Consider the following 24,712-nt stretch of genomic DNA (forward strand, 5'->3'; position numbering starts at 1 on the left):
TCTTTGTACTGTATTTTAAATCGTGTTCATAAGTTATTGCAGATTTGATGATAACAAAAATAGATTTATTATTATAGACGATGAAAATCCACAGCCTGTTTCCAGTCTTTCGACCGGGTCAGGAATGGAATGAATGAAAACCCCATCTAGCGGCGAGGATAGGAATTTTGCCGGCTGCCGAAGCCTGTCGCACTCCTCTGGGGCAATGATTAATGAATGACAGATGAAATAAATTATATTGGAGTGTGTTGCTGGAATAAAATACGACAGGGAAAACCGGAGTACCCAGAGAAAAACCTGCCCGCCTCCGCTTTGTCCAGCACAAATCTCACATAGAGTTACCGGGATTTGAACCACGGAACCCAGCCGTGAGAGGCCAGCGCGCTGCCGCCGGAGCCAGGGAGGCTCTAGATTTATTATTATAGCAATTCTTTAATCTGTCGGTGTTAATAAAAAATAATAATAATATTGCTTTTACGACCCGCTAACCACTTTCACGTTTTTCGGTGACACTGAATTGCCAACATTTTTACCCGTTAATATGTCTTTTACGTACCGATAAATCTACCAAAATGATGTGGGCGTATTTGTGTGCATTTAAGTACTACCCGGACTGAGTCAGGATCGAACCCCTTCCAACTTGGGTTTAGAAGAGCAGCAATATGCCGTCGGAGCCACTCATCCTCACTTTCAGGTTTTATTCATCATTCTGAGCTATATGAGAATAATCCTCTTTGGTGTGTTCTCGACAATACATTCTGTTGCCACACAAAAGACCTCCATAGCTAATTTTAATACTTAACTGCCCCTAACGTGCAGTAGATACTAATTTATAGTAAAAATAACCTCTTCCTAACACCTTGTCATCGTGCGTCGTTACCAAACGCGTCAATATTAATCTTTCCTTCCTGAAATCAATTCTTAACAGAGCTTTCATGATATGTTTTCTTGTATTCTTTGTGTGAAATATACTTTTCTGCTCCTAGGCACAATCCAGTGACCTCTTATTCGACTTAATCGTACATTGATAGCAGAAATAAATGGTCCAGCTTATTGTTTTCTGGCATTAAATTGTGAAAACCCACACGGACACATGAAACTTAGTAATTTCTCAGCAGAGTAATTCAGTCGCTACTGTCTTTCTTAGACATAAAATATACAGTTGCAAAACTAATGATCATTACATTAATTATCGCAATCGTTGAGAAATGCATGCTTGAGGTTTTCACTCCATCTCAGCGAAAGTTTAAAATTTTCAGTGTTCTACAAACACTCAAGGACTTGCACATTGTTTCCCCTTGAAATGGTCTGAGGATGGAATATATTATTTCTGTTTTAGTTGCAAGTTTTTATCCCTTCTCCGACTCACTTAAGTCTTTTGTCGACAATGGAATTTACCCGGTGTCAAAATGGGAAACAACCAAATAATAATCTTCTGAGCTGCCGATGGTGGAATTCGAACCCTCTATCTCCCGAATACAAGTTCATAACTACGTGATCCAAACTGCATGGCATGCTCTTTCCGTGTATACTATCACGATAAATTTATTGTAAAAATTGGTAGCTTAGTTAGTATAAATAGCACAGTCTAATTTTACTGAAAAATCGTTGATTATTGTTGATAACTGGTAACAATATCCACATCCCCTGAAATTTATCAAGCACTACTGTGAGTCTCATATATCTTCAAGAAGGAGAAGATAAACGTCAAGTAAAAACCTTCTTTCCTTCAATATGTCAGCAAATTATCAGCAAATCTAACCTCGGTGATAGTGAATGGATGTTTTAGCTTTCATACTTGAATTAGTCATCGATTGTAAACAATAAAGTAGTCACCTAAGGTGCCGTTATAGCCAAATTTTTTGTGTAGGAGTAGCGTCCCTATCTCTTAACCAGAGACGCCGGGTTCGATTCCCGGCCGATACTGGGATTTTAATTCAAGACTGAGAGCTGGAGTAGGGTACACTCAGTCTCGTGATACAAACTGAGGTGGTGTTCGATACAAGATGTAGCGGAACTGATCAAGAAATCCAAGCAATACGGTTGAGGATATAGTTAGGCTTCTCACGTGGTACCAAAATATCTACAGGTCATTTGATTTTCAAGGTGCCATTATGGTAGCAAACGTGAGCGTTAGATCCACACGAATGTGACTCTGTTCTAATACTGATTCTCAAATGGAAAACCATGTCTCGGTAGTCAGATTCCTCACATTACTCTAGTTTGTGTGTTAATTTCGGGTACCATGGTGTAAATTTATAAGGTGCAATAATTAAGCAAGGTATTTCTTTTATTTATATTTCACAATTCTGTATATACGTGAGTGGACCCTGCACCAGCGGGAAGACACTAGGAAGAAGAAGAAGAAGAAGAAGGAGAAGAAGAAGAAGAAGAATTCTGTATGTACGTGGTAAGAATGAGACAGCCATTTTCTGGGACACTGCAACTCAGCTTATACGTGTGCCAAAGTAGGGCGGTGATCCTGGAATAAACCATGGCCGTGAATAACCTGGGAACTCAGATGAAAACCTTGTTAAGAAAATGCGAAAAGCACGGAATGGAAATTATCGCAGTGACGTTAGAGCCTGGGTTTGTCCGAGCAACTTGTTAGGAAAACTTGGTTTGACATGGAACGGAAATATTTCAAGTTGAAGTCAAGTTGTAAACGTGAAACACGGAAAGTGTACTGGGATATATGACCTCAGGAAGTGTTCTTCAGACGACTCACTAATTAAAGGCGACGATTCTGTACTATTCCATTTTCCATGACTGTTGTCTGTGTCTCGTGCTGTCAGTCATATTTGTGAAGTTTGCGAAAAAGTGTTATTATATTTTGCCACTAGCTACGAACTGTTATAAGTCAGTCATATTGCCAGTGTTATTTATTTGTGGTATAAATGATCATAGTAATAAAACTATGGACGTTGTCGTAATTCGGTCGCAATACTGAAACTGACGTACACAAACTACTGCTTTTTCATTGGGACTATGTATTTCTTGCTCTATGTGGCAATATCCAGAACTATTATTATTAAGTGTGCCAGTTTAGACATCACTTCTCTTCAGGCACTCTCAACTACACAAAGAGGATGTTGGTGTGCACGCTAGCATAACACGGCACGAGTTTGGAACATGTCGTCATGAAGAGGCCGAACGAAGCACAGCTCCGGAGTTTCAGGACGTGAGGTTCAATACCAGCAAAGGAAATAGCGATCAACTGGAGTGAGTAATCGCCCATTGAAAAGGCGGGAAGCAAACGGAGAATTCTAAGTGGATGAGAGTATTAGGGGCGATCTGGTTCACTCCTGAAACATTGTAATTATTTGTATCAAATTTTATTTGTTTTCCTTTTTTTCTATTATAGAGATTAGAATCAAACAGTTAGTTCAAGCAATTTATGTTTGCCTTGAATATATGTTTCTGCTATTTTCTGTCGTTTATAGGGTGTATTGCGTAAGGCCCATTCAACAGGATACCAGTTTGCAGTCATTATGTACACTATATTTTATGCTCTACCGTAAATCATACTAATATTAATATTATAAACTGAGGGATCCATGGTGACCTCTGGTGCTCATTTACTTTCAATTTCTGCAAAATATGAAATATGAGGTATCTATGTATTTCATTTGAACTCGCCTAGTTAATTGTGGTACAAATACCAATAAAACTATTATTATTTCGTCAATATTGTGTTAAAAAGGAGAATTACTTCCAAGCATGAAACTAATACATTTATAGTATGCTAGAAAAGTTACAATTGGCGCCCCAAAGTGAGAAAAGCATTTTGTTAAGTTTTAGTGTCAAGATACAATATCCTAGTAATAAGTCAGATAAATTACATTGATAAATGTAACAAACAAGTGTCATATGTTTGAAACAGTAACTACTTATTGGCAGGATATCGAATGGTCATGGCCTGTATAATCAAAGTGCCATAACCGGTACAGTGTCCACTACATCTGATTTGTCTGAGTGATAGGAAAGATTGCAGAGTACAGTGAGCAGTTGACGTACTACTTACTACCCTGTTGTTGTTTGTTTTCTTCTGATTCTTCCTCCTGACACTTTTCCCTACTATTTGGGGTCGGCGCTTGATCTGTATGTGGCTGAATTTTAAGGCCGATCTCCTCACTATGCCAACCCTATATGGAGGGTTCTATTCATTATTGCATGTCTCGGTAGTAACTGGAAGCGTGGTATGTGTATGAAGAGATGTGTATTGGGACAGAAACAAACACTTAATCCCGCAGCCATAAGAACTGACCAGACATGGCTAAATTCCTCGCCTCAACCGGGAGTTGAACCCGGGATCCTCTGATTCGAAGGCCACTGGACTGATAATTGAGTCAAGGAGTCGGAGTTGTTTTTACTTTTCTATTAAATCAATTTACCTGCATCATACGTTTAGAGAGAAGAATGTTTGCTTTTATATTACAAATGATGCAGACTATAGGAAACGATACTTTATACTTATATACCTTGTACTTAAACCAGGATTGCGACATTTATCTTTTTCCCATGTGATGAGATTTCAGAAAATGTAGGATAGCTAATAAACATCTCGATAGTTCTTGTCCTCCCCCACAGCGTGGATGTCTTCACCTTCCACGAAGATATTTTTTTTTTGCTAGTTGCTTTACGTCGCACCGACACAGATATGTCTTATGGCGACGATGGGACAGGAAAGGGCTAGGAGTGGGAAGGAAGCGGCCGTGGCCTTAATTAAGGTACAGCCCCAGCATTTGCCTGGTGTGAAAATGGGAAACCACTCCACGAAGATAATGTAATGTATTCGTTGCAGGCGGTAAGTGCAGAAGTGTAATCATTGTTGATCACTTAAAACTTTAAAGTACATTAATGTAATAATGTACAGCATACATTAAGAAACCTCTCGTATATGAAAATTTCCATTTATATTCGAACTCGGTCTATGTGTATTTCCAATGTTCGACGAACAATCCCCGGAAAGATTCTGGACTAACATTTTAAACACCCTACAAATTTTAAAACTACATATTCTGAAATATATTCTTCATCCTGGCCTTCTTTCCAATTTATTGATGTGGATTTGACTCAGTTTTATGGCCGGATGCCCTTCCTGACTCCCACCCTATGTGGAGGGTTGTATTCACTGTATTGTGTTTCTATGGTGGTTAGTAGTGCGGTTTGTTGTAAGTAGGGGAAAGAGCAGTGTATTAAGACGACCACAAACACACAATCCTCTGGCCTGAGGAATTAAAATCCCAAGCCCAGCCGGGAATCAGTCTGGTCCGGACTGTAAACATATATCTGTATACGGATATAAATATAATTGCTTATATAAAGTTGCAGAAAAATAATATAACTATTATTAAATGCTGGTACCTGAAATCCTCCTCGCACTCTGTAAGCACACGAGACAAATGAAAGTATTTTCACTGGAATCAAGCAAAAACAAGGAAATTAGTGAAAAAGTGAGAGTATAATATGATATAACTGGGCACTGGGTGATAGTTCTGCATTACACGAAGCCTAATAATTAGGTTCCGGTCTGATTACATTTTTAACTATCCTCCCAGTATTTTTTCCAAAACTGTACGCCAATACGAGCTTTGTTAGAAAGAAGCCCTTAATATCCCGTTCATCATACGTACACTTCTCTTTGATGTTTAATACAGTTTAAGACCCATCCCTTCCCTTAGCTGCGGTATTAATGAGATTATTACATGATTCCCTATGACCTTCGTGTCCATTTGTATAATTTATTTGTGTTTGGTGCCGACTTTGCTCTGTAATTTATATAAGTCTTGGGAACATATGACGTTCGTTGGAGGGGCTAATTATGTTGTTTGGTGGCCGTGCACCCAGGGATATATTGGGTGATCTATTATAAATTACAAGTTTCACATTACCAGTTGGTCGTGGAGTTAGGCACGCCGAATACCAGTCGGTTTGTCGGAAGCGTTCATCTAAGTCTACTGCTCGCAAACCTGTGGTTAGGAACAAATCGTCTCACTTTACCATACACCACTTAGTAGTCCTGCGGCCTTGTGCTAACAGCTTGAGTATAGCTTTGGTCAGCGTGGTTATTACTATGGCTCCCCTTACAATTACAGTGTAGTATTCCATTTTAAACAAAGAAACCATAGCACTACAGGTCTTAAGAAGCTCTTACCTACTGACCAACAGAATTCCACATGCTCCAACTTGGGGATATTATATTTTGGAGGTCAGTCCTGATATATTAACAGATGGATCAGTTTCCATCTCCGTTCCCAATCTTCAGTCAATCCTCGTATTCGGGTTGGATATTATATTTACTACTACAAATATTGTATGCGAAATTATTATTAATTAATAATAATAATAATAATAATAATAATAATAATAATAATAATAATAATAATAATAATAATAATAATAATAATAATAATAATAATCTTCGTGGACAGTCGAGATTTTCTTCTGATGAGGCAGAGCAGAGTTCTCTGCGAAACGTAAAATATTTCAGCTTATTTTCTTGACACGGCATAAGGCCAAAAGCCTATTCAGTAACATGTCTACAAGTACGGGCCGTGAAAGAATCAACGACAGCATCAATAATAATAATAATAATAATAATAATAATAATTATGGCTTTACGTCCCACTAACTACATTTACGGTTTCCGGAAACGCTGAGGTGCCGAAATTTTGTCCCTCAATAGTTCTTTTACGTGCCAGTAAATCTACGGACACGAGACTGATGTATTTAAGCACCTTCAAATACCACCGGACTGAGCCAGGATCGAACCTGCCAAGTTGAGGACAGAAGGCCAACGCTTCAATCGTCTGAGCCGCTCATCCCGGCTGTATGCGAAATTCGTACAATTTGTTCCGGGTTAGATACGTCCAGTGAAGAACTAGCAGATTTACTAATATTCCTTCCCATGGAGTTCAAAGGTAATGTATAAAAGTCGTTAAAATCGTTCCATGCGCCGCAACCGATTGCGTAGCTCAGTGACAGAGTTCATAGCGTAGCTATGTGCAGAGGAACTCTTTTATCCTTTAAGCTGCTAGATCGAATCTCGATTGACGCTGACAGTTACTTAAGAACTGGTGACCCGTGTTCATAGAATTACTGACACCTTAAAAATAATTTAAGCTCAAATTATGACATTCCGACATCTCTTAAAATCTGTTGGTTGCTAACTTCCTTTGATGAAGGTTACAAGATGGAATTTAAGTGCATCCTGTTAATTTGCATAATAATAATAATAATAATAATAATAATAATAATAATAATAATAATAATAATAATAATAATAATAATAATAATAATAATGAAAAACCTACAACCTGTTTTCCAGTCATTGACCGGGTCAGGGATGGAATGAATGAAGCAGATATAGGCTGTTAGTACGATGGGGTCGCCACTCCCAAAGTGATTCATTAATGACTGATAGATGCTATGAAATGAGAATGGAGAGTGTTGCTGGAATGAAGGATTACAGGGAAAACCGGAGTACCCCGAGGAAAACCTGTCCCGCCTCCGCTTTGTCCAGCACAAATCTCACATGGAACAACCGGGATGTGAACCACGGTATCCAGCGGTGAGAGGCCGACGCGCTGCGTCTCTTTCTTCTCTTTCTTCACTTCTTTTAACCCCCGTTATACTTGAGGTATAAGTATCATCACACAAATAGGTCAACTAATTTTTCAATCCCCTCCCCCCCCTCCCCACTTAAGGGGATTTTCGAAAAAAAATACGTGTTTCTTTATTTTTGAAAGAGATTCAAAATATGTATTTTCACTTCTGTAACATTGTAATTTTTTGAGATATACTGTAGAAATGCTCATTCTAAAAATTCACCCATTTTAGTTCCCCTTAAGTGGATTTTCCGAAAAATTATCTACGTTTCTTTACATTTACAGGAGATTCCAAATATCAGTATTTACGTCTGTAATATGTTACGTTTCTGAGATATACTGTAGACATTTTCTTTCTAAAAATTCACCCCATTTGTCACTCCTGTTCACCCCCTATTAGTTGGATTTATTTTTAATGGCTAATTCAATACCAATATTTATGACTGCAACATCTTCAGATTTTGAGATATAAGTATCCTCATGAAAGGCATTTATCCCCCTTTCAACATTTCTTCACCCCTCTTAAGGATTTTCCAGAAACAAAAAATGCGTGTTCGTTTATTTTTAAAGGAGATTCGATATACCAATCTTTATCTTTTGAGATATACTCATTTAAACAAGTCACCACCCTTTTCACCCCCCTAACGAAGGGATATCAAAAAATCCTCCCGTAGTGAGCACCTACACTCTAATACGAATGTATCCCCCAATTTTTTTTTTTCTTTTATGTCCAGTAGTTTTGACTCAGCGATGATGAATCAGTCAGTCAGTCAGTCTGTTAGTACATGTTATTTTATATATATAATATAGATGTTAAATAAGGCCAGTTTAGAAGAAATTCAGCCTAAAGTTCAAATATGTGTTCATATCCGAAAACAAAATTATTCATTTCTCTGAAACCGTTTGACATAAGAGGTTGAAATTTAACATGATGTCTCCCCCTGTATGTGTTAGATTTTCAGTAAAACTTGATCTAAAAATAAATCCACCGTAAGGGATTTTTGACTGTGGGGGGGGGCGGTGTTGGCTGACTACGTAAGTCTTCATTTCTCTCCAACCGTTTGACATATGGGTTTGACATTTCACATGATGGTTGCTCCTATATGCAATATAGTTTTAAACAAAAAGTTGTCTTAAAACAATATACCCATAAGGGTTTCTAACTGGGGGGTTTGGGGTAAGTCCTGATTACAACGTTGAAATTTCACATTATTGTTGCTCCTATACAAAATAGATATTTAATAGGAAATCGTCTTGAAACTATATATTCTTAAGGGGGCTTTGACTGCGGTTTGGGACATGATGAAAAAAATTCATTTCTCTGAAGCCTTTTGACATACGAGGTTGAAACTTCACATGATGATTGCTGCTGTACACATTACATTTTGACTAAGAAATGGTCTTAATCCAAAATCCATTTATGGGGTACTGACTGGGTGTGTGTTCTGATGATATCATATTTATTTCTCTGAAACCGTCTGACGTACGAGGTTAAAATTTAACGTGATGTTTGCTCCTCTATGTTTTAGATTTTAAATAAGGAAAGGTCTTAAAACAATACACCTCTAAGAGGTTTGGCTGGGGGGGGGGGCGGGGGGTTGTTGGTGACGCCTCTTGACAAACTTATTTGTCCCTCCAAACTCTTTGACGCATGAACTTGAAATTTTACAATGACTTAGGGCGTTGTAGGTGCCAAATGTGATATAATTCAAAATATTTCACGTTTAAGGATTGGGATTATATATAAATTGTTAAAGTTGTAGAACTAATTCTCCACAACAGCCAGGGTACTCGACCCAATTTCCGACTTTTTTTTTTCATTATTGCCGAAAAATGTTATTTCTAAAACTAAGGTGTTTAGCGGAAGTAATCATGAACTTGATACCCAACTGGAGGAACAATTTGGGACTGTTTACAATTAACAGTACCTATGAATCCTTGGGGACGTTGAATGTCTAATATTTCAATGTTTAAATCTCTCGAATTGCTGATCACTTTTCACAAGCTTAATACATATTTCACATCTCCTATGGCCAACAGAGCGCTGTATACAAATTTTAATTTCACAAATATATCACCAGACGGAAATCTTATGAATAAAGAAATTCTGAGAGTCAAAACCGGGCATCGAAGTCCCATCCTCCATACTTTCAACTGGCACAACGGCTACGCGAAAGAGCATACGGGTCAATGGCTCGGTTCGTTAAATAAAGTGGGTACTTATCGATGTATATTGAAAGTAGGACACTATAGTAAGAGGAGTACGCGAATCTACTAAATGAAAGAATGGATTGCTCCCAATTCAAAACATATTTTAATTACAGAGAGAGTAATATTAAATACTTACAAACAAGAGAAATGCCAAATTCTTGGCTGCGTGTCAATTTTAAACACTGAAATTTATCATATGGGCAATGCCGTTAAATGTCCGTTATCAGTTCGTTGATCACTCCTGCATCTCATTCTGCCATTCCCAAATCAACTCGTTAACACTGCATGTGTACATTATTATTATTAATTAATAGGGATCTGTCCATTTACCTTAACACTGATACACATGGGTATACACTATATCATTACATAGCAACACAAATTATATTAAATGATGGTATTCTCGTGAAGAAATCATATTATTTTACATTATTGTCATCGTTGTGTTTCGACGTTTATAAAAGCGCACTCCTGCATAATTATCTAGTCATGAAAATCATATCGTCGATTGTCGCTAAACAAAGTGTACATTATCACATTAACTATTATCTCACTCGAATATACGCATTTCTCCGAGATAATAACGTATTCTAATATTTACAAAGCGGACACACGACGTTGGTTAGGCTGTAACTTCACAAAAATAAACATACGCTGATATAATACATAAAATATATGCACATATTACAATGAAGCATTATCCCTCTAAATACATGAATATAATATATAATACACACACTTTAATGCTCTCTAAAAATCTGTGACCCCTTTCGGCTCTCCTGGTGTCGATCCAAGGACGTCGACACCAATCGGGTATCAAACCATGGTATCTTGACTACGAAGTTCTATCTGCTAATACCTACTACGGTCTTATTTAAATATACAGGGTGAAGCGAAATTAGCGTACTCGGGCGTCGCAGCGCGATTCCTCACATAATTATCAGCAATACAAAAAATATCTCTCACAAAATTTCGTCCTGCGAGTATATCCGGCAGAGAAAGGACGTTGAAGAGTGGCAATTTGGCAACACTGTAACCACATGTAGGGTAACTACCTCTGCCAGCACATGCTAGTCGTGCTGTGCAGTTGGTGTAGCGGATAGAGTTTCGGGTTAGCATGCAGGAGGTCGAGGGTTCGATCCTGGGTTGAGGCGCACTTTTTTATTTGCTAATTTCCATCGGACATTACATACTGTAATACAGTAAGACACCGTTTCTTAGGTCACATGTATCCTAAATTTACAAAATTTAGTAACGCTGAACACGTTGTAATGCATCTAGTAGATGAAGTGGTGCGAATAAATTCATCCCCACGACGTGGAAAGGGCGTCTTTCAAAGCTGACCATTGAAAACGAATGTTCCTGCATTTCTAGGATCGTAGTATGTAAGTGCAAATGGTTTCTGGAGGACGCGCTGCAATCGCTGTTGACAATTAAGATGCCAGATACCATACCACCTGGACTGTATTTACGAAATAAAAAACGAACTTCTCAAAACAGGATCGACCCCCTCGACCTCCTGCATGCTAACCCAAAGCTCTATCCACTGCACCAACTGTACAGCACAACTAATATGTGTTGACAAAGGTACTTACCCTACATGTGGTTACAGTGTTGCCAGATTGCCACTCTTCAACGTCCTTTTTCTTCCGGATATACTCGCAAGACGAATTTTTGTGAGAGACATTTTTTTTGCTGGCATATGAGGAGTCGCGCTGCGAAGCCCGAGTGCGCGAATTTCCCTTCACCTTGTATAAATCGGAGGAGTGCATCACCTATCGGATCAAATGAAACACACAGCATTTCTGGTAAAAAATTATTTGTATTGACACGTGAATATTCAGTACAGTGTGAAATGGGAAAAATATCTCATGTGGTCTCTGCGAGCGGTCGACAGACATTTAACAGGACAAGCAGCTAGGGTCTGGCGCTCATCTCTCTTGTCATTCCTTCTGAGATCATAACTGTCTCACTTTGAGGACAACATGGGCTTCCGCCCAGCCGAGTCACCACTTACACGCAATCTTAATTCAATTATCTCGTATTCTCCAGGCATATGACCATTTATGAACACTCTTCAAATACCACTTTATCTCGATACCTCATCCAATTTCAATATATGTTTCTCTCATCACCATTTTCAATAGCATTCTCAAATTTTTCGCCTAGCACATTTTCACATATATGGCTTTACCCTTCATTTTGACATACGTGTATCTAGTATCCACGTTATTCACATATTGAGATGACTCTAACGAGAGGGACTTAACATAACGTATCACTCACTCGCGCATCGATCTAAAGTCATCGGTTTGCACCTCCAGTCACCTTTCCTGTCTCCAGTCGTCCGCATCCTTAGACTAAAAGGGAGAGTAACAGTAATCATTTATTGAAATTGTGAAGCCTCTAAACTATCTATATTCGAAAAATTGAGAAGACCCATATCAGCTGATTGAAATTGGAATGGATTATGAAATCCGCTGAATTATCAAAGTCAACCCTTACGTAAGCTTCACTCACACAAAACAAACTATAGGGCCTTATACTCTAGTTCATGCAAATCCACGGGTTAACTTTCTGATTAACCACTAATCACAGAAGACAAAAAAGTCAAATTAATGAAGAAAACTATACCGCATTGAAACACGCATATTGCGTCACCTACGTGTTATGAGAAAAATTAAAATGCATGCTGCTAGGGTCTAATTTACAAAGTTAAGCTTTACATATTAATGCGACACGGCTGATTTTCATTCTAAAAATATCATGGGAATGTTGTTGTGCAACCTGCTGTCATCTGGAGGTACCCATATGGATTTAGTTATCCATAGCTGTCGTCTCGCTAGCAGAAAGTTCTTGGTTCATCTCGTTCCACACGCACACGCTTCCACGTGAGAGAGAGCGCAAAGCTATACCTCTCTTTACGCGCACTTAGAGCTTCTGCCGTCGAGCTCGTGCAGCATCGCTCGTATCCCAGACCGGGCATAAAATGATTGTTACAACCAAATATCTCATAGAATGATGCGGGAAACGGCCCAGATGTCTTGCTGGACACCATGACATGTTAATTAGCCTGGTATTGAACGGTTTCAATGTAATAGGCCAAAATAATAAAGGAGGTTTCATCTCGATTTTTATCATAATTCGGTGCTGCCCTCTGTACAAAGTAAATTCCATTTCTTCGATTTTGTATTAAGAAGTGGCCTTCTGGCAATACACCCCTAAGGGGTTTTGACAGGGTGATGAGGAATGATGACAAAAATATTCCCTTCTATGAAACCGTTTGTATTACGAAGTCAAAATTTCAAATTATATCCTAGGTGTTAAGTAACAGAAAGTTTGAAACAAATTTAACCCCTCAGAGTGTTAAGTGGGGTTAACATCCGAAAACTTCCCCCGAAACAGTTTAACGTACGAAGACAAAATTCTAAATAGCGGTATATATTTTAAACCATATGTATAAAATAGGAAATATTTTTAAACATTCCACCCGTAAGGGTGTTAAATGCGGTTATCTCCGTAAACGAAAATTTTCATCTCTAAATAAACGTTTGACGTAAAAATTCGTAATTTTGCGAGAAGGTTCCACGTTTATGTCCTAGATGCAAAATATCATACACTTCAAAGTATTTCTCCGCTAAGATATTTAGATGGTAGTTGACTTTCTAAAACACAATATCCATTGTTCCGAAACCGTTTCAGGCACGATCTTGAAATGTTACATGAAGGGTGGTGTTCTCTGTCCTAAATCTTAAGAAATATTTTTAAAACAATCACCGCCAGATAACATTCATTCTCCCATTATTGTTCGATGATCTGCACCCATAACCTTAAATGTTAAATAAGATAGGTATTTTGGAACGAGCGCGTTGGCCGTGCGGTTAGGGGTGCGCGGTTGTGAGCTCGCATACGGGAGATAGTGGTTTCGAATCCCACTATCGCAAGCCCTGAAGATCGTTTTCTGTTGTTTCACATTTTCACACCAGGAAAATGCTGGGGCTGTACCTTAATTAAGGCCACGGCCGCTTCCTTCCAGCACCTTGGTCTTTCATATCCAATCGTCGCTATAAGACCTATCCGTGTCGGTGCGCGTAAAGCCAGTAGCAAATTAAAATATAGGGTTTAGAAACATTCCAATTCTTCCGTACGGGGTTCAAATGGGTGTTAGGAAAGGAAATTAGCGATCATTCCCCCAAACCGTTTGACCTATGAACTGAGGGTGTATTTTTACAGGCTCAGTTGACAGTAGACTCTCCAAAATATAAAACTTTGAATTTTAAACCGTAGCGAAGCACGGATATCTTGCTAGTAGTTACATATAACTGTAACCTTGCTTCTTTACGAATGTATTTTACTTTCCTTGCTGCCTTCTTTATTTCAGTCTGGAACCTACATCCTAGAGCGCATGAGTCAACTGACCGATTGATGCATTTTCTCAAAGCTTTTATCTACTAATCTTATCGTGCATCGTGCTTTACATAAAGGTTTATGTGAGAGGAGTCCGTACATGACATTCAATTGCACCAGCTTCACAAGGGTGCATAATTAATCAACCAAGATTGGCTCAATCTTTGTGCTCTCTCTTTTGAACTTATTTTCAGGGACGGATAATCCAACATCAAAAACACGAATGTAATTCACATTGCCATTAACATCAACTGATTTTGGTGATCAAGTAATAAATATTGATCTTGAACTTGTCTTTCATATCGTCTCTGGATATATGCCTACTTTATGCAAACGAGAGAATTATAACATAGTAAACGCATTTTATCTACTTTTCGTCATGTGTTTCTGTCGGGGCACGTATGAAGATGACGACCATCTAGTTCAATACATGAAGCAAGTTCGTAATTCCATTTTCTGCTAATTTGTCTCTCAGGATAGTACACTTTCTAGTATACAATCTACCTTCATATGAAATGCTCATTTATGCGTATCAAGTGTAACATAACCTGATAGCCAGTTATTTCAGCTGATGCTGATACCGTATCGGTGCAGGTCCAAGAATACACGGCAGATGACCCAGCAATGATAGCTAGAACTGGCCATGAGTTCTGTCGGGACTGCAGACACTCGATTGACGACGTGGCAAACGTATGAGGCATTTCACACGGTTCTGTACAATTCATCTTCCAGAAAGATTTGAAGATGCAACATGTGTGTGAACACCTTGTACCGAGAAGCCCAACCAATGAGCAACGGGAAGACAGACACCTGAATAGTGGAGAATTGGTTGAAAGTTTGGACCAGGATCCAAATCTATTGCACAGGTTGATTACAGATTTTTCCCTAAAACCCACAATCCAAAAGGCTGCCATCGTAGAAATTGCCCGTCTCACTACGATAAAATCACTTTCCCGCTAAGAAGACTTATGCTGTTATTCTTCGACGTCATCGTGATGGCTGTGCGACGAAAATAGTCGCATTTGAGGCAAGGATAGGACTCCCTAGCATATCGTTCGCTCCAATACATACTTGTCCTCCTTCATTATCTGTATTCTTCAGCGGATTACTACCTGTTTCCGAAAGTCAAATCAATTCTCAGGAAGTTCAGATTCACTTCGGACGAAGAGGTAAAGAATGCGACGCGAGCTGTGTGAAATGATCGACAATGAACTACGGGACTGTTTTGAAAAGTGGTACCGACGTTGGGAAAAGTATGTCACTACCCAAGGGGCTGACTTTGAAGGTGGTGGTGTGTAAAAGTTCCATGCCCTCTGTTATAATAAAAGTTTCTACTCATGGTCGGTTGCTTTTTTGCAATCTACTGGTGCAGCAAGTGATACAAGAGGTCCAAAAGCGTCTTGTTTCCTCGCATTTCTGAGAAGGAATGGATAGGTCCTACATTTTTGTAGGCCAATGTAGGACTGAAGAGATGCTATAGAAATATCGTTCAAATTACCCGTAACTAAATACACGAGCAATAGGAAAAATATGTGTTAGATAAAAAGGACACAACCTTCGTATAGATGTGACATAGGGAAGAGAAACATGTTTTTTCTTTTTTTAAATTGTAGGTGAAGTACATTGTTCATACAAACAGTTTATTTTCATACACCGCTGGTAATTAATGACCGCTGCTCAAATTCTTCATTCGGAATAGCATTTAATCCAGAAATGTTTTTAAGTTCTTTTTGGATTTTGACTGCATGTTAGTCTCTCAGAGTTGTATTCGCAATAACCTAGCAGGAATAAAGAGATCGAGTGAAGAGATTGTCGCGGAGGATATTATGCAACCGAGCTCGATAGCGGCAGTCGCTTAAGTGCGGCCAGTATTCAGTATTCGGGAGGTAGTAGGTTCGAACCCCGCTGTCGATAGCCCTGAAAATGGTTTTCCGTGGTTTCCCATTTTCACACCAGGCAAATGCTGGGGCTGTACCTTAATGAAGGCCACGACCGCTTCCTTCCCATTCCTAGCCCTTTCCTGTCCCATCGTCACCATAAGACCTATCTGTGTCGGTGCGACGTAAAGCAACTAGAAAAAAATTATGCAAAATGCTGAAGAGTGGATATAGCTCAACCAGATACAACCACCACTACTACTACTAATACTACTACTAACTTCGTGTGGCTATTTCTAGCCTAGCACATCGTTTGTAAGACAGACCCTCCGACAAGAATGGGCGGCACCTGCCGTGTAGCCTATAGGAAAATGCATGCTGTTGTGGTGGAGGACAGTTTTGTGTGTGGTGTATGAGTTGCAAGGATGCTGGAAACAGTACAATCCCACAGTCCCCAAGCCAAGGATGAAGCTGAAATATTATGAAACCATTTAAGATAATAATCACCTACCCGACCAGAAATTGAACCCGGAGCCCTCTGAACTGAAGACCAATATGCTGACCACTCAGCCAAGGAGCCGGACAATCATCCACACTTTAGGTGAAATCGTTTGTTCGCTGTAATTTTTGCGCAAATTAACAAAGCATGTTGTCTTGTGAGAAGCGGTAGCCTATATATTGTATACTATTGATAGCCTTTGAATTATAAAGAAATCGATTCAATCCCGTTCTGCTGTATGAGATTACGCCATTCAATTTCGTCACAGGTTCCTCGTCCAGTGCAAAAGTGTGAATTCTAATTTTAAGATTTCTTCTTCTTCTTCTTCTTCTTCTTCTTCTTCTTCTTCTTCTAACGCTTTTCCCAGACCTGCAGGTGTGAATTGTAGATTTAATCCTCTTTTATGGCCTGATATCCATCCTGGCGTTAACCCTATATAGAGCGTGTTTCAGTGGGGATTAGTAATGTGATGTGTTGACTGAATGGGAAGAGGAGAGTGTTGAGACAACAAATCTCCAGTCCCCGAGCCTGAAGAATCAATCAAACGCTATTAAATTCCCAGATCCAGCTGGGAATCAAACCCGGGGCCCTCTCAAAAGAAGGCCTCAACTCTAACCATTCAGCCAAGGAGTCGGATTCAAGTTTCATAATATATTTCCTTAATTAAACATTATGTGACGGAAATCAACTTTTTAAAGTGTTTGTTTACGTACGAGCATGCAAGAAATAATAGCCTCTTTATAGGCTTATACTGAAATCGTGATGTTGGACTAAGCGATAACTATCTGCTTGCAATTAACTGACCTTATTTATTTTATAGAATGCCGAAACTTTACTAATTTTGTAGTTTTATAAAATCTCAATCCCAAAATACAGTTACGCATATTAGGCCTTCTGCACTAACATAGACCATCAAATAAATAAAGCCAATCACATACTAGTTCTTAGACTCTAAATTAGTGACATTTATTCTGACAATAGATGTCACTAAGAGGACACTTTCCATAGAAAATGACTGGTGTCTCAAAGTCTTGTAAAACCATTATGAACACTTACGGGCATAATTAAGAAATTAGCTGATCAAACTTTAAGCCATTCGCATTCCTAGAGACACGTTACATCTGTACAAAATCGTAATAATTCCACTTAGCTTTGGTTGTTTCGTATCACCAAACGGAGGTGACCACCGGTGTAGCCATGTTGGAACGATGGTTCCTGCATGATCTCTGAAATGATGAACTTTGAGTGTGATCAGCACTTGGATAAATGATTATCTTGGTGACTGCAAGCTGTTGGTTCCTTTTTTGGAAGGGAAGGAAGTGTAGAAAGGATCTGTTCACTCCTCTTTATGAGAAACGTATTGATGTTGGTGTAAACAATGTTCATACTGTAAAACACCATAAAATATTATATATCCTCTCGTTGTTTAATTCAAATGATAGAACACTGCCGATGTTATTGTCGTGCACTCTGTTAAATCAAGTTTCCCATATTCAGTGGTTGTGAAATTCTAACCCCCCCCCCCAGCTTTGGAGGTACCCGAGGCGATGACATTCCTGGAAGCATTGTATTTTGCAATCCCACTCACCGGTGGGTTTTTCAGCTTTTTTAACTGTGAAAAACTGCCACTGACAGTCGTTGCACGAGAGCGGAATCGTATACGTATGTTGTAAGTCTCCATGTGCCTCACACAAATCGCATTATGAAACAAAAATAATTCTTGCTTCTCTTGCCTCGGAATTCGTCAGTAATCTGTAGGTTTTACATGGTCAATAAAGGAATAAATAGGTATGGTACGTAATCAAAGTACAGCTATGTGAAAGGCAGTGATTTCGTTTGATGCTTCACTATTTCAGAATGAAGTACTGTACTTGTCAGATGGACTCACGGCGTTAATGATAAGCTGGTTGTGGCGGAGATGGAGAACCATGACGAGACGGGAAGGGGGAACAGGGGACGTGCTCACATGCGGAAGGATACTTTTCCTAAGCTCTTAACTTGAATTTCAGTTATAGTGACACGTGCATTGTGCCACTTCTTCTACATTTGAGTTGATAAATCTCCAAATTGGACTATGATCCCTGAAAAATAGGGAAGTTATGTCGTGCATTGGCATATCTACGAACGTGGAACTATTACCGTTAAGAATCCTTATGCCCTATTTGCCACCGACCTCTCTTACACGTTCAAGTTGTTGCTTCAGTTTACAATTTCTGTGATATAGCCAAGAGGATGATTTGTAGGTACTGTTGCACACTGCCTGATTTCAACACCGATCAAAAAAGAAATATATTTGATCTTCGAAAATACAAGTGTAGGATTTCAGATTACAGGCAAACAGGGGCCTATTGGGGCAAAGGTCTCAGAATTAACAGGGATTTGTTATATTAATAGCATTCGATATCATCTCTTTGCCTGAGCCTCTGGTCCTAAATTACCATCGGCTGAAGTTATGGTTCATATCCTTTGTTAATGGCTGCGGTAATATTGATGTGGTTTATGAAAAAGGCTTACGCCTATCAAAGAGGTTTTCATATTTTTAGGAAAAAACTGGGGCCATCAGACGCCTGCCCGAGCCAGGTACTTGGTACATTAGTTGAAATTAATGTTGCCTCCACTCTCCATCAGTTGAAGAGGTTGGTATGGCGGCATTGTCCGGGAGGGGCCTGCACCCGACAGGCGAACAAGCCCTCCACCTCCCTCCGCTAACCCGTCCGCCCTTTGCTAATTGGCCAGTGCTGAAAGGTTCAAGTGTTGCAATAGCCAGATCTATAGCGCTGTCCAAAGCACTCGTCGCTTCGCAAGAACAAGCCGGCAGCGCAACAACGCGCGCGCATCCACTAAAACATCCCAGTTCCCTCTTGTTCCTCCCCTGACCTCGTCGAGATGCAATAATTAGCGAGGGGAAAGCCATCAGTCACCGAGATTATGTGCTGCTATACTAATTTTATTCACACAGTTAGGAAGTTCGATGAAATGCTTCATCTCCAGTGCTCAGCAAGATCTAAGAACGATGCGGCTCTCTTTTTATTTAACGCTCTGGTGGAACGTGTTATATGTTGAGAACAAATAATAATTTTATTCTGAGAGCACAATGAAAATAAGTTGAAACATTTAGCGAGTTTATAATAGATGAACATCAGTTGTGAAAAGAAACAATCTGGCAGTCTTCTTTCTAGAAAATTCTTGGTCTACCCTCCTCAGTAAACAACGACGATTGGTTTTTACACTAAATCTATGGCTTTGTAATATAACTTATCATGTGCAATGTTGCACAAGTAAATGATCTGAGTTAGACCGAAGGAATTTTGGATTCCAAAATGTGGAAAATGGAATATCTACACAAGGACGGTTACTGTTGAACTTTATTTTCAATGATATTAGAGTGGAATACACATATGGCACGCAACATCGGTTTGTTTAGTGCAGGCATAAGGCTACTGAGAATCAGACCTAATGCCGCTTTATAGGCCTACAGAATGTTTCAAAAACACACGGCATAATTTCAGGGTTGGATTCTTCAAATACAGAGGAGGACAAAAAGGTCTACATAAATATAGGTCCGGATACGCATACTTTTCGAGATATCGGACTCTGTCGTGGGCTAGAACATCAAGTGTTATGGGCTATCTTACTTGTAAGTTACTGGTGTACTCTAGTTATTACCTTCCAAGAGGTGTTCCAAAATGCCCACCTCCTGCCATACTGCAGACTTGTGCTTGACGTCGCATAGAGTTACGAACACACTCGAATATGTCCGGTGTGGTACGTACTGTTTGAAAGGGCCTTACAATTCTGCCGTGAAGTGTTGCTTCATCCTCCACAACAGTCGCGTACAACAAATCTTTTCCTAAACCCACACAATGAAGTCCAACAGGTTAAGATATCAGGGGATCGTGGAGGAAAAGAAAATGCGCATTTCCAGACACATGTTTATATATATTTTTTATGTGAGGAATTCAACCCTGAAATTATGCCGTATATTTTAAACACCTTGTATATATGAAATTAAGGTAAAAATAATCTCAGAGTTAGCGCTGTATTTCTTTGCTGAGAAACATAACCATTTGGAAGAAGTAAATCCATAGCATATTCAACGGTACTACATTAGACATCAAAGACTGTAGTTCGAAAACACGCTAGGTATCTGAGAGCCATAATGTAAGTTTTCTTCGTAAATATGGTTGTCAGTGTTAAAATGATCAACAATTCACCCCAAAATTATGAAGGAGAATATATTCTAAGCCTAACAGCTTAATTTGGCACCAATGGGAATTTCGAGTGTTTAAATTGCTTCGATAGTATTGTGGAGATCATTCTCAGTTCTTGAAGGTTTGAATCTATTTTTTAATGACATGTTACGTTAAGGATAACCATTAGGGAGTGATCATGTTTCCTGTCTTAAAGTACAGTGAATAAGGCTTTGCTCCGAGGCTTCCTTTATACATTTACGTTTGCATTTGACACAGCAAGTGGGAAGTTTCAGAATGAGCATGGATTCTGTATGCCGAGCTGCATACAACTCGAGAAGATACTTCACGTTTACTCAGCATTAGAGTCTACTCGGAAGGAATTTCTCTTCCATTATGATTCACATGTCAATGTTCCTAGAACAACAAACAGAAGAGCAGTGTTCGACTTCCTTGGTCATGATGGCAGAACACTGCGTGCTCTGGGCTGGACTGACGGAAACGGGCGGCAGAGCGAGCCACTGCTCTTGTAATAAGAAATTCAGTAGAGTGCATCGTTTCATGAATAGAAAGCACGAATTTCTTGACGTAAAAATGTCCGCAGAACAAGCGTAGGAGAACCTGACTATTGACTCGAGAAGCAGTAGTATCCATAACTCAATTCTTTGTAACAAATCATCTCCTAGATGTTCAGTTTTTAATCTTATTTTTTATCCTCAGTAACTTAGGAAAATGTATCTTAAGCTTTTCATGTATTTTTATATTAGATTATGTACGTTAATTGATACATTTAAGTTTAAGCGGCAATTAGTTACAGCCAAAGGGACCTCTGGACCTACTTATAATTAACTTTAAATAAATATATTTCTGTTTCTTTTTCTACTCAGGGTTGTTGTCATCTAGCCGTTGGCTCTGTGTTCTGAAATTAGCGGGTTCGATTTCAGCTAAAATCTCTGACATATAAGTGCGTTTAAATGCAACAACTACGTGTCGTCATTTTTTGAATTGTTAAATAATTTCTCCGGAACAATGTTTGACATCCGGCATTAAGTAATGTAATGACTAATTACACTTACAATGGACGCTCAAAAAAACCAGTAACTTTCTTCTGTTTACAATTTGCTTAGGTCGCACTGACACAGATAGGTCTTATGGCGACGATGGGATAGGAAAGGGCTGGTAGTGGGAATGAAGCGGCCGTGGCCTAGCATTTGCCTGGTGTCGAAACAGAAAACCACGGAAAAGCATTTTCAGGTATGCTGACGGTGGGATTCGAACCCACTATTATTATTATTATTATTATTATTATTATTATTATTATTATTATTATTATTATTATTATTATTATTATTATTATTATTATTATTATTATTATTATTTGTAACAGGTTGTGCAGAAATATCTATCAAGACTGCTAATGACTATCGTCCAATCAGTTGGTAAAGTGGTGGCTTCAGAACTTCAGGGCCATGTGTCTCTCCAGAAGTGGAGATGTAGTTTCTAAATTGCTCAATTTTCTGTCGGGGAATCGAAGACTTATTTCAGGCAAAACCAGGCACGCCTTTACGGTCTCAGCTCGGCAGCCTCCAGATGTTTCCGAGACAGTGATAATTCTTCACAGGACGCTGACCGACGACGTTAACACCATTGTTGGATTACTTTCAAAATTACTTTAATATCTACCCCAATCCAAAAACTTCAAGTTGCGCTTGAGTGGTCAAATTTATTAGAAAATCCTTATTTAAGACATCATTAAGCGCAAAGCCAGCCTGTTGTTTTGCGTATGTATTAATGGTAAGTAAATAGCCGCGGAATCTATAAATTTATATAGTGTGCCCTTTTGATCGCATACTGGGTGCAGTAGAATCCAGAAAAAATACTACTTGCATTCTAATCCGTCGATATACTTCTACTAACGGTGGAAAGAGAAAACTAAGGGAGAAAGTGAACAAGCTTGTAGTTTTACGTGACTGAGGATATCGTGATCATAGAAAGGTGACCATCAGTTTTACACTGAATATGAACCATAGTGACACGAATTTTCATTAATCCACCTTCATTGATCGGGTCTCTTACCAGAAGCCAGTGGCTATAAGGGGAAACATTTTAGCTCAATCTGACAGTACGTGTAGGCCGGATCCTAACCAGCCCGGTAAGTGCACAAACGAAAATGCCTCATCTGGTTCATTCTGGTCACATTGCCCCAACGGTGATAAAATGGATGGCGTCTTACGTGGCTACCTTTTTAGGATATCAATTGCAATCTCAGATAATCTAAAAGCAAGTAACTGCATTCAAGTAAACTCAGTTGAAGTGTTATATGGTAAATAGTTTATCTTATGTTCGTATGGCGACGATGGATAGGAAAGGCCCAGGAATGGGAAGGAACCGACCGTGGCTTTAATTGAGGTACAGCCCCAGCATTTGCCTTGTGTGAAAATGGGAAACCACGGAATACCACCTTCAGGGCTGCCAACAGTGGGGTTCGAACCCACTATCTCCCAGATGCAGGCTCACAGCCGCCCTAACCGCACGGCCAACACGCCCGGCATGGTAAATATCATCAATGTTGCTACTAATTGAAGAAGTAAGTGCTGTGTTGAAAAACATCGATGAAATTCACACAAGCACGGTATCGTTGTTGATTCATTCATCTTATTTCCTAAGTAAACCATTCCTTTCTCAGAAGGGATGTCAACAATGAATTATTCAACAGAACTCCATACGATGCCCCTCGTTTCTCGCCCATTTAATATGAAGAACATTCAAAAACTTTTGACAAGATGGAGTGGCCAATGTCGATTGTTCACGAACTAAAAGGGAACTTAGAGAAACTCTCATCCTGGTGCATACTTTCATATAAACATAACCATTGTTCAACCTCCCTTCAACTAGTTAGGTAGGTATAAATGTTAAGACACTCTGAACTGTCGAAATTTCATCTAAAAATGTGACTCCTTAACGTGCTACTGAGTATATTTCCATAAGTATCTCATATGGAAATACACTGAAACACCATCTGAGAACGTCGAGATTCGGTTCCGCAGTAATGAGCATAGAAGGTGAATAAATAATCCATTGGACTGTTTATTTAGTTGATATATTTTTATAATGGACTGTTTGGTGTTTCTGAGTTTAACCGAAAGCTTAACTAAATAATAGTTTAAACTAACGTGTGCTAGTTATTTCAGTCTTCTTATGGCTTAAATGATCAGACATCGCCATTTAACGCTGGAAACAAATCGAAATATATCTGTAGGCACATATACAGGTTGTTAGGTGTATACGTGCAGATATTAAGCTAGTCGGCAAAGAAAAAGACATCTCACAATATATGCTATGTACTTTTTATCTTGTCCTATTAGTTTGCCCATAACTGAGCCAAATATTTCAGGACCTAATGTGTTTTGAACGGCCGTAGCAGGATATGCCGGTTACGTCATTCTGTCCACGCGTAGTGGAAGTACAGTAGCAGAGTCTAGGGCTGGTTGAACCTGTTTCTTATCGCAGGCCAACACATGTTGTTGTGCACTTCCCCTAAAGGCTTGGCAAGTAGGAGAGGATGACTCACGTGCCAGACCACTTGCTGTACTCGAAAACCGGTCTAGGGTACTCTGTGTGAAATGTACACAGGATCCTTACAGTGACCTCGAAGATACGCACCAGCACATACTTGCGAATAAAGTATTGTGTAGTTGTGTGTGATTTATAAGACGTAAATGGCATTACTCAGTGATCCAAGCTGACAAAATGAAAGGAAATAGTTAATAAGTAAATGAAAAATGAGCGCAACATTTCTGTGCTCTTATTGCGACAGTCTACGATGAATTTCTGACAATAGACAATGCGAGTTGTCTAAGCTTATTCATAAACTTTTCAGGTCAATGAAAGGACGGTGGACACTGAAAGAAAAGGCTG

Source organism: Anabrus simplex, chromosome 2, assembly GCF_040414725.1.
Source record: "Anabrus simplex isolate iqAnaSimp1 chromosome 2, ASM4041472v1, whole genome shotgun sequence".
NCBI lineage: Eukaryota > Metazoa > Arthropoda > Insecta > Orthoptera > Tettigoniidae > Anabrus > Anabrus simplex.